Source organism: Salvelinus namaycush, chromosome 20 (assembly GCF_016432855.1).
Source record: "Salvelinus namaycush isolate Seneca chromosome 20, SaNama_1.0, whole genome shotgun sequence".
Taxonomy (NCBI): domain Eukaryota; kingdom Metazoa; phylum Chordata; class Actinopteri; order Salmoniformes; family Salmonidae; genus Salvelinus; species Salvelinus namaycush.
Window position 1 is genome coordinate 24,877,684 of NC_052326.1, and position 12,301 is coordinate 24,889,984.

Here is a 12,301-nt window from a genome sequence, read left to right on the forward strand (position 1 = left end):
TATTTGTGTGTAGATTGATGAGGGGGAAAAAATTATTTAATCCATTTTAGAATAAGGCTGTAACGTAACAATGTGGAAAAAGTCAAGGGGTGTGAATATTTTCTGAATGTGCTGATAATATATATATACTGTATATACTGTATATGTATATATAATATATTTCCTTTATTTATTTTTTGTGCCTCTTGGGCATTAAACGGGCCTGGGCCAAGGCCTTCAGCCCTGGTAAACCCCTGCATTAATCTGGCCCTGGTCTTTACAGGAAGTGGACCTGTTGTCTGAACTACTGACCAACCCCCTGCCTCTGTAAATTAATTGTGGACAACAATAGAAAAAGACACTGTCCATTTGCATTGGAACATGTAATAACACATGCATGATGCATACAGTAAGAACCTTCTTTGGATCATTTTCTCATGACCCAACATAGCATGAGAAAATACATTACTCTGTTCCACCATAACTACTGTATGTAGCCAACCAGAACACTAAGGTCTGTTCCACCATCATAACTACTGTATGTAGCCAACCAGAACACTAAGGTCTGTTCCACCACCATAACTACTGTATGGAGCCAACCAGAACACTAAGGTCTGTTCCACCATCATAAATACTGTATGTAGCCAACCAGAACACTAAGGTCTGTTCACTATCATAACTACTGTATGTCGCCAACCAGAACACTAAGGTCTGTTCCCCCATCATAACTACTGTATGTAGCCAACCAGAACACTAAGGTCTGTTCCCATCATAACTACTGTATGTAGCCAACCAGAACACTAAGGTCTGTTCCACCACCAAAACTACTGTATGTAGCCAACCAGAACACTAAGTCTGTTCCACCACCATAAACTACTGTATGTAGCCAACCAGAACACTAAGGTCTGTTCCACCACCATAATACCGTATGTAGCCAACCAGAACACTAAGGTCTGTTCCACTATCATAACTACTGTATGTAGCCAACCAGAACACTAAGGTTGTTCCACCATCATAAACTACTGTATGTAGCCAACCAGAACACTAAGGTCTGTTCACCAATCATAAATACTGTATGTAGCCAACCAGAACACTAAGGTCTGTTCCACCATAACTACTGTATGTAGCCAACCAGAACACTAAGGTCTGTTCCACCATCATAACTACTGTATGTTAGCCAACCAGAGACACTAAGGTCTGTTCCACCATAACTACTGTATGTAGCCAACCAGAACACTAAGGTCTGTTCCACCATCATAACTACTGTATGTAGCCAACCAGAACACTAAGGTCTGTTCCACCATAACTACTGTATGTAGCCAACAGAACACAAGGTCTGTTCCACCTCAAAACACAGCCCTAACTTTATCAGTACATACAAACTGTGACACAGCCCTAACTTTATTCACACACACAACAATGTAACCACAGCCTAAATTTATCAAGACATACAACACTGTACACAGACCTAACGTTATCACACACACAACACTGTACACAGCCCTAACTTAGTCACACACACAACACTGTACACAGCCCTGAACTTAGTCACACACACAACACTGTACACAGCCCTAACTTTATCACACACACTACAACACTGTACACAGACCTAACTTTATCACCAACACAACACTGTACACAGCCCTAACTTTATCACAACACACAACACTGTACACAGACCTAACTTTATCACACACACAACACTGTACACAGCCCTAACTTTATCACACACACAACACTGTACACAGCCCTAACTTTATCACACACACAACACTGTACACAGCCCTAACTTAGTCACACACACAACACTGTACACAGCCCTAACTTTATCACACACACAACACTGTACACAGCCCTAACTTAGTCACACACACAACACTGTACACAGCCCTAACTTTATCACACACACAACACTGTACACAGCCCTAACTTTATCACACACACAACACTGTACACAGCCCTAACTTTATCACACACACAACACTGTACACAGACCTAACTTTATCAGACATACAACACTGTACACAGCCCTAACTTTATCACACACACAACACTGTACACAGACCTAACTTTATCAGACATACAACACTGTACACAGCCCTAACTTTATCACACACACAACACTGTACACAGCCCTAACTTTATCACACACACAACACTGTACACAGCCCTAACTTTATCACACACACAACACACCCTAACTGTCACACACACACAACAGCCCCTAACTTTATCACACACACAACACTGTACACAGCCCTAACTTTAGTCAACACACACAACACTGTACACAGACCTAACTTTATCACACACAACACTGTACACAGCCCTAACTTTATCACACACACAACACTGTACACAGCCCTAACTTAGCACACACACACTGTACACAGCCCCTAACGTAGTCACACCACACAACCACCTGTACACAGACCTAACTTTAGTCACACCACACAACAATGTACACAGCACGAAACTTTAGTCAACACACACAAACACTTGTACCCAGACCTAAACTTTATCACATCACACAACACGTTACACAGACCTACACTTTATCACACACACAAACACTGTACAAGCCCTAACGTAGTCACACACCCCCACAACACTGTACACAAGCCCTAACTTTAGTCACACACACAACATGTACAAGCCATAACTATCAAAACTGTACACAGCCCTAACTTTAGTCACACACACAACACTGTACACAGCCCTGAACTTAGTCACACACACAAACACTGTACACAGCCCTGCAACCTTTATCAACACACACAACACTGTACACAGCCCTAAACTTAGTCACACCCACAACACTGTACACAGCCCTAACTTTATCACACACACAACACTGTACACAGACCTAACTTTATCACACTACAACAACACGGTACACAGCCCTAACTTTATCAAACACCACAACGACTGTACACTGAGCCCTAACTTTATCAGACCATACAAACACTTTTACACAGCCCTAACTTTATCACACACACAACACTGTACACAGCCCTAAATTTATCACACACACAACACCTGTACACAGCCCCTAAACTTAGTCACACACACAAACACTGTACACAGCCCTAACTTTATGCACACACACAACAATGTACACAGCCCTAACTTTATCACACACACAACACTGTACACCAGCCCTAACTTAGTCACACACACACAACACCTTTACCCAGACCTAACTTTATCACACACACAACCACTGCCCTAACTTATCACACACACAACACTGTACACAGCCCTAACTTTATCAACACACAAACACTGTACACAGCCCTAACTTATCACACACACAACACTGTACACAGCCCTAACTTTATCACACACACAACACTGTACACAGCCCTAACTTTATCACACACACAACACTGTACACAGCCCTAACTTAGTCACACACACAACACTGTACACAGCCCTAACTTAGTCACACACACAACACTGTACACAGTCCTAACTTTATCACACACACAACACTGTACACAGCCCTAACTTTATCACACACACAACACTGTACACAGCCCTAACTTTATCACACACACAACACTGTACACAGCCCTAACTTTATCACACACACAACACTTTACACAGCCCTAACTTTATCACACACACAACACTGTACACAGCCCTAACTTTATCACACACACAACACTGTACACAGCCCTAACTTTATCACACACACAACACTTTACACAGACCTAACTTAGTCACACACACAACACTGTACACAGCCCTAACTTAGTCACACACACAACACTGTACACAGCCCTAACTTAGTCACACACACAACACTGTACACAGCCCTAACTTTATCACACACACAACACTTTACACAGACCTAACTTAGTCACACACACAACACTGTACACAGCCCTAACTTTATCACACACACAACACTGTACACAGCCCTAACTTTATCACACACACAACACTGTACACAGCCCTAACTTTATCACACACACAACACTGTACACAGCCCTAACTTAGTCACACACACAACACTGTACACAGCCCTAACTTAGTCACACACACAACACTGTACACAGCCCTAACTTTATCACACACACAACACTGTACACAGCCCTAACTTAGTCACACACACAACACTGTACACAGCCCTAACTTAGTCACACACACAACACTGTACACAGCCCTAACTTTATCACACACACAACACTGTACACAGCCCTAACTTAGTCACACACACAACACTGTACACAGCCCTAACTTAGTCACACACACAACACTGTACACAGCCCTAACTTTATCACACACACAACACTGTACACAGCCCTAACTTAGTCACACACACAACACTGTACACAGACCTAACTTTATCACACACACAACACTGTACACAGCCCTAACTTAGTCACACACACACAACACTGTACACAGCCCTAACTTAGTCACACACACACAACACTGTACACAGACCTAACTTTATCACACACACAACACTGTACACAGCCCTAACTTAGTCACACACACAACACTGTACACAGCCCTAACTTAGTCACACACACAACACTGTACACAGCCCTAACTTAGTCACACACACAACACTGTACACAGCCCTAACTTTATCACACACACAACACTGTACACAGACCTAACTTTATCACACACACAACACTGTACACAGCCCTAACTTTATCACACACACAACACTGTACACAGACCTAACTTTATCACACACACAACACTGTACACAGCCCTAACTTAGTCACACACACAACACTGTACACAGCCCTAACTTAGTCACACACACAACACTGTACACAGCCCTAACTTAGTCACACACACAACACTGTACACAGCCCTAACTTAGTCACACACACAACACTGTACACAGACCTAACTTTATCACACACACAACACTGTACACAGCCCTAACTTAGTCACACACACAACACTGTACACAGCCCTAACTTTATCACACACACAACACTGTACACAGCCCTAACTTTATCACACACACAACAATGTACACAGACCTAACTTTATCACACACACAACAATGTACACAGCCCTAACTTTATCACACACACAACACTGTACACAGACCTAACTTAATCACACACACAACACTGTACACAGACCTAACTTAGTCACACACACAACACTGTACACAGACCTAACTTTATCACACACACAACACTGTACACAGCCCTAACTTAGTCACACACACAACACTGTACACAGCCCTAACTTTATCACACACACAACACTGTACACAGCCCTAACTTTATCACACACACAACACTGTACACAGCCCTAACTTAGTCACACACACAACACTGTACACAGACCTAACTTTATCACACACACAACACTTTACACAGCCCTAACTTTATCACACACACAACACTTTACACAGCCCTAACTTTATCACACACACAACACTTTACACAGCCCTAACTTTATCACACACACAACACTGTACACAGCCCTAACTTTATCACACACACAACACTGTACACAGCCCTAACTTTATCACACACACACAACACTGTACACAGCCCTAACTTAATCACACACACAACACTTTCCCTACTCACTGCCAACATACCCCACACACTGTCACAAATACACAGGACATATACCCCCTCACAAACAAGCCGAGAGGTTTGCTATAAAACATACCCGGTTCACCAACCCGCTTCCAATTACCATTCTGAAAGATGATCTGACAGAGGGCCTTGGAGAGCATGCATGACTCCTCATAAAAGCCATTTGAGTGTAATAAACGAAAATGCTTTACAGTTAAAATTAATATTATTATCATAGTGTGAACGCTACTGAGTTTAGCACCTATAAGGTAGACTATTCTGAACCATAATATGTTTAACGAACCTTAAAAATAAGTTCATGAATTATGTCAGTGTTTCCAGTATGTTTGTGTGTTAACTGTATACCCATGCAGAGTAAAGTTGGAAGGTTGTAGTAGATTGTTATGTGGAAACTATGTGTGCATTGGTCCCACTTCAGCTCCAATTCCAAATCCGGATTCCTGGTGGGATAGGGAGGAAAGCTGACCCACTCCCAGACCCAGTTCTTACAGGGAAAGTAGGGACCCATGCTCTCTCTCTCTCCCTTTCTCCCTCACTTTATCTCTCCTTCCCTCTCTTTCCCCCTTCTCATGTATTCCCCTTACACCTCTCTCTCTCTGTTGCCCCCCTTTCATCTCTCTCTCTCTCTCCTCTCCTCCCTCTTTCTCTCTGTTTATCTCAGGCTCCAGTGACCTCTCTCAGCACTGGGACAAATTTAGCGGCCTGGTTACTGGAGCGACCAAATAGCCGGAGACAATAGAGAGAAAGTGGATGTGAGTGTGTGTGTTCATGTGTGTGTTTCTGAGAAACGAGTTGAGAGAGCAGAGAGCTCCTGGTTCCACAGATCCAGTTAAAGACACAGAGACACAAACAGCCGAGCAGGGAGTAAACAGACTGGGACTGCTGGTCCAGGGGAATGCAGACAGGGGAGAGTCTCCAGTCTCCATACTCCACACAACAGCACCAAGGACACACAAGCTCTATCTCAAATAATGTAAGCTGGCTTGCTGTCCTTATCTCCTTTCGTTAATCTGCATTTAGTTGAAAGAAATGGACAGGTGAAAGTTAATTCCCAATACGTAACCCACATATTACTTTTTCCTATCCTGTTGAGTTGAAAGAAAGGAGAAGAGGCTAGAGTTTGGCTTGTGGTTGAAGCTAGGGTTAGGCTAATGGCTAGGGTAAGGGTTGAGCTGGGGTGTGGACATCAAGCTAGGGTTAGTGTTAAGATAATGGCTAGGGTCTCTGAATTCCCAATTTAACCCGACTGTATCCTTCCTTCGCTAAACTTCCAATCGGCCTCAACTTGGTTGCCCGCTCTGACATCCTACCTCTAGACTGATAGAAGGCTAGGTAGAGTTTCCTCCATACCTCCCACACCTGTCTGCTCCCTTCAGATTAGGGTTATGGGCTAGCTAGATAGAGGGCTTGTTTTCAGTCTGGGCTGGGGACATTCTATCTGCTTTCAACAGGAAGTATTGCAGTGGTGACCCAGTTTGTTGCTCGTAGTGGGGGTGAGCGGGGAATGTGGCTGGGTTATTCTGGGATGTTGGGATGGTCACTCTGTAGTCATAGCAACACGTAGATCCCCTTCTACTCCTGAGCCCACAGCATTCTGGAACTGCCATTGGTGCCATGTCACTGTGCTGCCATGCCTTTCTCTTGTACCAACCCACATTCCATACCATGCACAAACCAGCACTCCAATGAAGTCAGAAAAGCTCTGTTACTATTAGGTCCCAGGTTGAGTTACTACAGGTGTCAGGGAAGGTGACGTCACAGAAGCTACACTATACAGTGCTGTGAAAACATATTTTCCCCCTTTCTGATTTTCTCGATTTTTGCATATTTTTTGATACTGAATGTTATCAGATCTTCAACCAAAACCCAATATTAGATAAATGCAACCTGAGTTTACAAATAACAAAAAAAATGTAAGTTTATTTTATTTATTTAATTAACAAAGTTATGCAACACCCAATTCCCCTGTGTGAAAAAGTAATTTAGCCTTTACACTCAATAACTGGTTGTGCCACCTTTAGATGCAATGACTGCAACTAAATGCTTCATGTAGTTGTTGATCAGTCTCTCACATTGCTGTGACATTTGTGGATTTTGTTTTCAAGCATGAACTGCTCATTTCAAGTCTTGCCACATCTCAATTGGGATTAGGTCTGGACTTTGACTAGGCCATTCCAAAACATCAAATGTGTTGCTTTTTAACTATTTTCATGTAGACATGATTGTGTTTTGGATCATTGTCTTGCTGCATGACCCAGCTGCGCTTCAGCCTCAGCTCACAGACGGATGGCCTGACATTCTCCTGTAGAATTCTCTGATATAGAGCAGACACATACACTCTGATACATTCATGGTTCCTTCTATTAAGGCAAGTAATCCAGGTCCTGAGGCAGCAAAGCATCCCCAAACCATCGCACTACCACCACCAACAAGTAGAGAAAATTAAAAAGGGGGCAAATACTTTTATATATACAGTGCTGTGAAAAAGTATGTGGACACCCCTTCAAATTATTGCTAGAGCTGCCCTGATGAACTGTAAGTGCTGTTATTGTGAACTGGAAACGTTTAGGGGCAACAACGGCTCAGCCGCGAAGTGGTAGGCCACACAAGCTCACAGAAAGGGACCGTTGAGTGCTGAAGCACGTAAAATAGTCTGTCGGTTGCAACACTCACTACCGAGTTCCAAAGTGCCTATGGAAGCAACGTCAGCACAAGAACTGTTCGTCAGGTGCTTCATGAAAGGGGTTTCCATGGGCGGCAGCCGCACAAAAGCCTATGATCAATATGCGCAATGCCAAGCGTTGGCTGGAGTGGTGTAAAGCTCGCCGCCATTGGACTCTGGAGCAGTGGAAATTGGTTCTCTGGATGAATCACGCTTCACCATCTGGTAGACCGACGAACGAATCTGGGTTTGGCGGATGCTAGGAGAACGCTACCTGCCCCAAAGCATAGTGCCAACTGTAAAGTTTGGTGGAGGAGGAATAATGGTCTGGGCAATTTTTCCATGGTTTGGGCTAGGCCCCTTAGTTCCATTGAAGGGAAATCTTAACGCTACAGCATACAATGACATTCTAGATGATTCTGTGCTTCCAACTTGTGGCAACAGTTTGGGGAAGGCCCTTTCCTGTTTCAGGTAGACAATGCCCCTGTGCACAAAGCGAGTTCCATACGGAAATTGTTTGTCGAGATTGGTGTGGAATTATTTGACTGGCCTGCACAGAGCCCTGACCTCAACCCCATCAAACACCTTTGTGATGAATTTGAACGCCGATTGCGAGCAAGGCCTAATCGCACATCATCAGTGCCCAGCCTCACTAATGCTCGTAGCTGAGTCCCCGCAGCAATGCTCCAACATCTAGTGAAAAGCCTTCCCATAAGAGTGGAGGCTGTTATAGCAGCAAAAAGGGGAACCAACTCCATATTAATGCCCATGATTTTGAAATGAGATGTTTGGCAAGCAGGTGTCCACATACTTTTGGTCATGTAGCGTACCTCCACTTTACTATTTTTCTCCACTCAATGCTTTAAAAGAAATCCTCACACGTATTTTGCTGTGTTTTCTGACCAAGTCAAATGAAATTTGGTTGGTCAAAAACAAGTCTGTGTTTAATAGCGGAGGTCTCGCTAGCCCATGTCTTTTGTTCTGGAATAGCCTACCCATCTGGGACTGTCAGTATTGAGGAGTCTCTCCCTAAGACAGACATTTAACACAGAGGGGACTTTCCAACAGAAAACCTCCCTATGGAAGTGCCCATACGACCTGGTGGGGATTTATTTTGGGACTCAGAAAACACACTTTTATTAAACACTTCATAATGGGAATTAGTGAGGTTAAGTGGAGTGTGAGAAGCAACTAAAGAGATGTTGCACAGACAGACAGGGAGAGGGGGGGGGACTGTCATGAAGGAGAGAGTACAGGACAGCTGGACTGTCATACAAGGACTTATTATTCAGCCTCAAAGCACTCCACATACAGCAGATACTGTACATCAACAGGTTTATTGTGTGCATGCACATGTCAGCGCAAGAGAATTATCCAATGATAATGTGAGTCATACTGTACTCCTACCAGCAAACTGTAATAAATAACAGACATGCCAAAATAACAGTAGGCCTACACAATTAGTTGTACTTGTTACTTTATTCATAATACAGCACTACAAACAGATTTAGAATGAGCAGAACTAACATTCCAATTCAAAGCAATGTTCCATGACATGAGGCCATATTGGGTGTACCATGTTCTTCTGGAATGTTCTGTTGCATTCATGCTCATCACATCTTTTCGAATTTGGTGCCTTTCTCAGTATTCAACAACCACAACAATGACACATTCAGATGTGCCTCCATGTTAGATAGTAGGTAGAGCTCTGTGGCATGAGTAGGGCAATACAAGGGGATCAAAGCAGGGTTCCTTTACAATATAGCAGATCTAATATAGCTTTAATACACATTGCTAGTATAATTCTCTCAGCAGCACAGTGCTGGGTTTAGTCTCACACTAATCAGCCATACTCTATGCAGATTATAACATGTTTAATACTATACAGCTGCAACGTGCGAGAGCTCTTGGACTGAGAACCACTGCTATCGAGCACCACCTGGAGGCAGAGGGGATAAGTACAAGTAAAGAGCTGAACAGTGGTGGAAGGCAAGGCCATCATTCCCTTCAGTCAGGCAGAGCACAGCTAGGACAAGGAATAAAGAGCTCTCTGTACAAGTGCATGTTAATGTTTCAGAGTAGACCTGAGTGTCTGTTACAAGCAGTAGAGAGACGGGAGAGGACAGGTCACTTTGTTACAGGTCACCTGCCTGCAGCCTGCCATTCAGGACCTTCACAAAAGCATAACAGAAAACAGCATTGTACACACAGGAACAATACATCTTCAAGCAAATAATTGCAGAACCAATATCAATTGAAACCCAAAACAATTTCCATAATAACATACAAACAAGCAAAAACCAATCATTACGTTTGGCAGTGAAACGCTTCCCTTAAACAAAACTCAACAAGCACACTCAAATGCACCATCGGGAAAACCCCACACACGTCTTTTTCTACCTTAGAGTGATAGAGGACACACTATTGGCCTCCAGAAACAAAGAGCCTGAGTATTACTATGAGTATAGTATTACTGTGCATTTCCACCTGTGCAGTTTGCATCTAGAAATAGAAGACAAAGCTAAAGACTAACTTAAATGACTAACTAAAGACTAACTTAAATGCCTCATTAGCTTAGTTTGTTTAACTGTCGTACCCCAAAAAGAACCCCAAAAATAAAATTGATTTACTTTATTTAAACAAGCACTGTATCGCCTCAAAACATTGTTAAAACTATTATTTTGATATCATAGATGGTCAGGCCTTAGCAGCCATAGCTCTGTATATGAGCGGTTACATTTCTCCAGCCCCATCCCTCAGTTTTTGACAGAAACAGCGCGGGGAAAACACTTTGTTATTGTTTCAACTGCAATTGCCGCTTTAATGTTTTATTTCTTCTAATTATCAAGGGGCAAACTTAGCGCAGGTGATAAGGCTTAGCAGGCCTGTATTCTGTGTAGTGGTGTACAACTCCATACTTACTGTCCCAACACTCATTAATCTGATTTAAAATGTAGGATATTGGAAGAGGTTAACAAAAATCATAAAATAAAACATATTTGGAGAGGAATTAAAGGATCACAAATATTACTAATATCAAGCACAACACCTCCTAAAACAGGAAAATAATGAATCAAAGGTATAAAGAAATTGCCAAGTTCACTGCACTAAAATGGAGAAATTCAAGAGAGCAGAACTAGAATTTAAGAAAATTGGCAAATGTGAATATTTTAGTATTCATATTTAAGACTAAAAAGTAAATACTGGTCTGGAAAGGAAAAATGGCAGCCCTTGCACGTAGAAACACCACATGACCAAAAGTATGTGGACACCTGCTCGTTGAACATCTCATTCCAGAATCACGGGCATTAATATGGAGTTGGTCCACCCTTCGCTGCTCAAACAGCTTCCACTCTTCTGGGAAGGATTTCCACTAGATGTTGGAACATTGCTGTGGGGACTTGCTTCTATTCAGCCACAAGAGCATTAGTGAGGTCGGGCACTGATGTTGGGCGATTAGGCCTTGCTCGCAGTCGGTGTTCCAATTCATCCCAAAGCTGTTCGATGGGGTTGAGGTCAGGGCTCTGTGCAGGCCAGTCAAGTTCTTCCACACCGATCTCGACAAACCATTTCTGTATGGACCTCGCTCCATGCATTGTTATGCTAAAACAGCAAAGGGCCTTCGCCAAAATGTTGGAAGCACAGAATCATCTAGAATGTCATTGGAGCATTAAGTTCTCTAAAGGGCCTAGCCACAACCATAAAAAAAAAAGTCCCAGACCATTATTCCTCCTCCACAAAACTTCACAGTAGGCACTACACATTCTGGCAGGTAGTGTTCTCCTGGCATCCGCTGAATCCAGATTAGTCCGTCGGACTACCAGATGGTGAAGCATGATTCATCACGCCAGAGAACGCGTTTCCACTGCTCCAGAGTCCAATGGCGGCGAGCTTTACACCACTCCACCCGATGCTTGGCATTGCACATGGTGATCTTAGGCTTGTGTGCAGCTGCTCGGCCATGGAAACCCATTTCATGAAGCTCCAGACGAACAGTTTTTGTGTTGACGTTGCTTCCAGAGGCAGTTTGGAACTTAGTAGTGTGTGTTACAACCAAGGACAAACA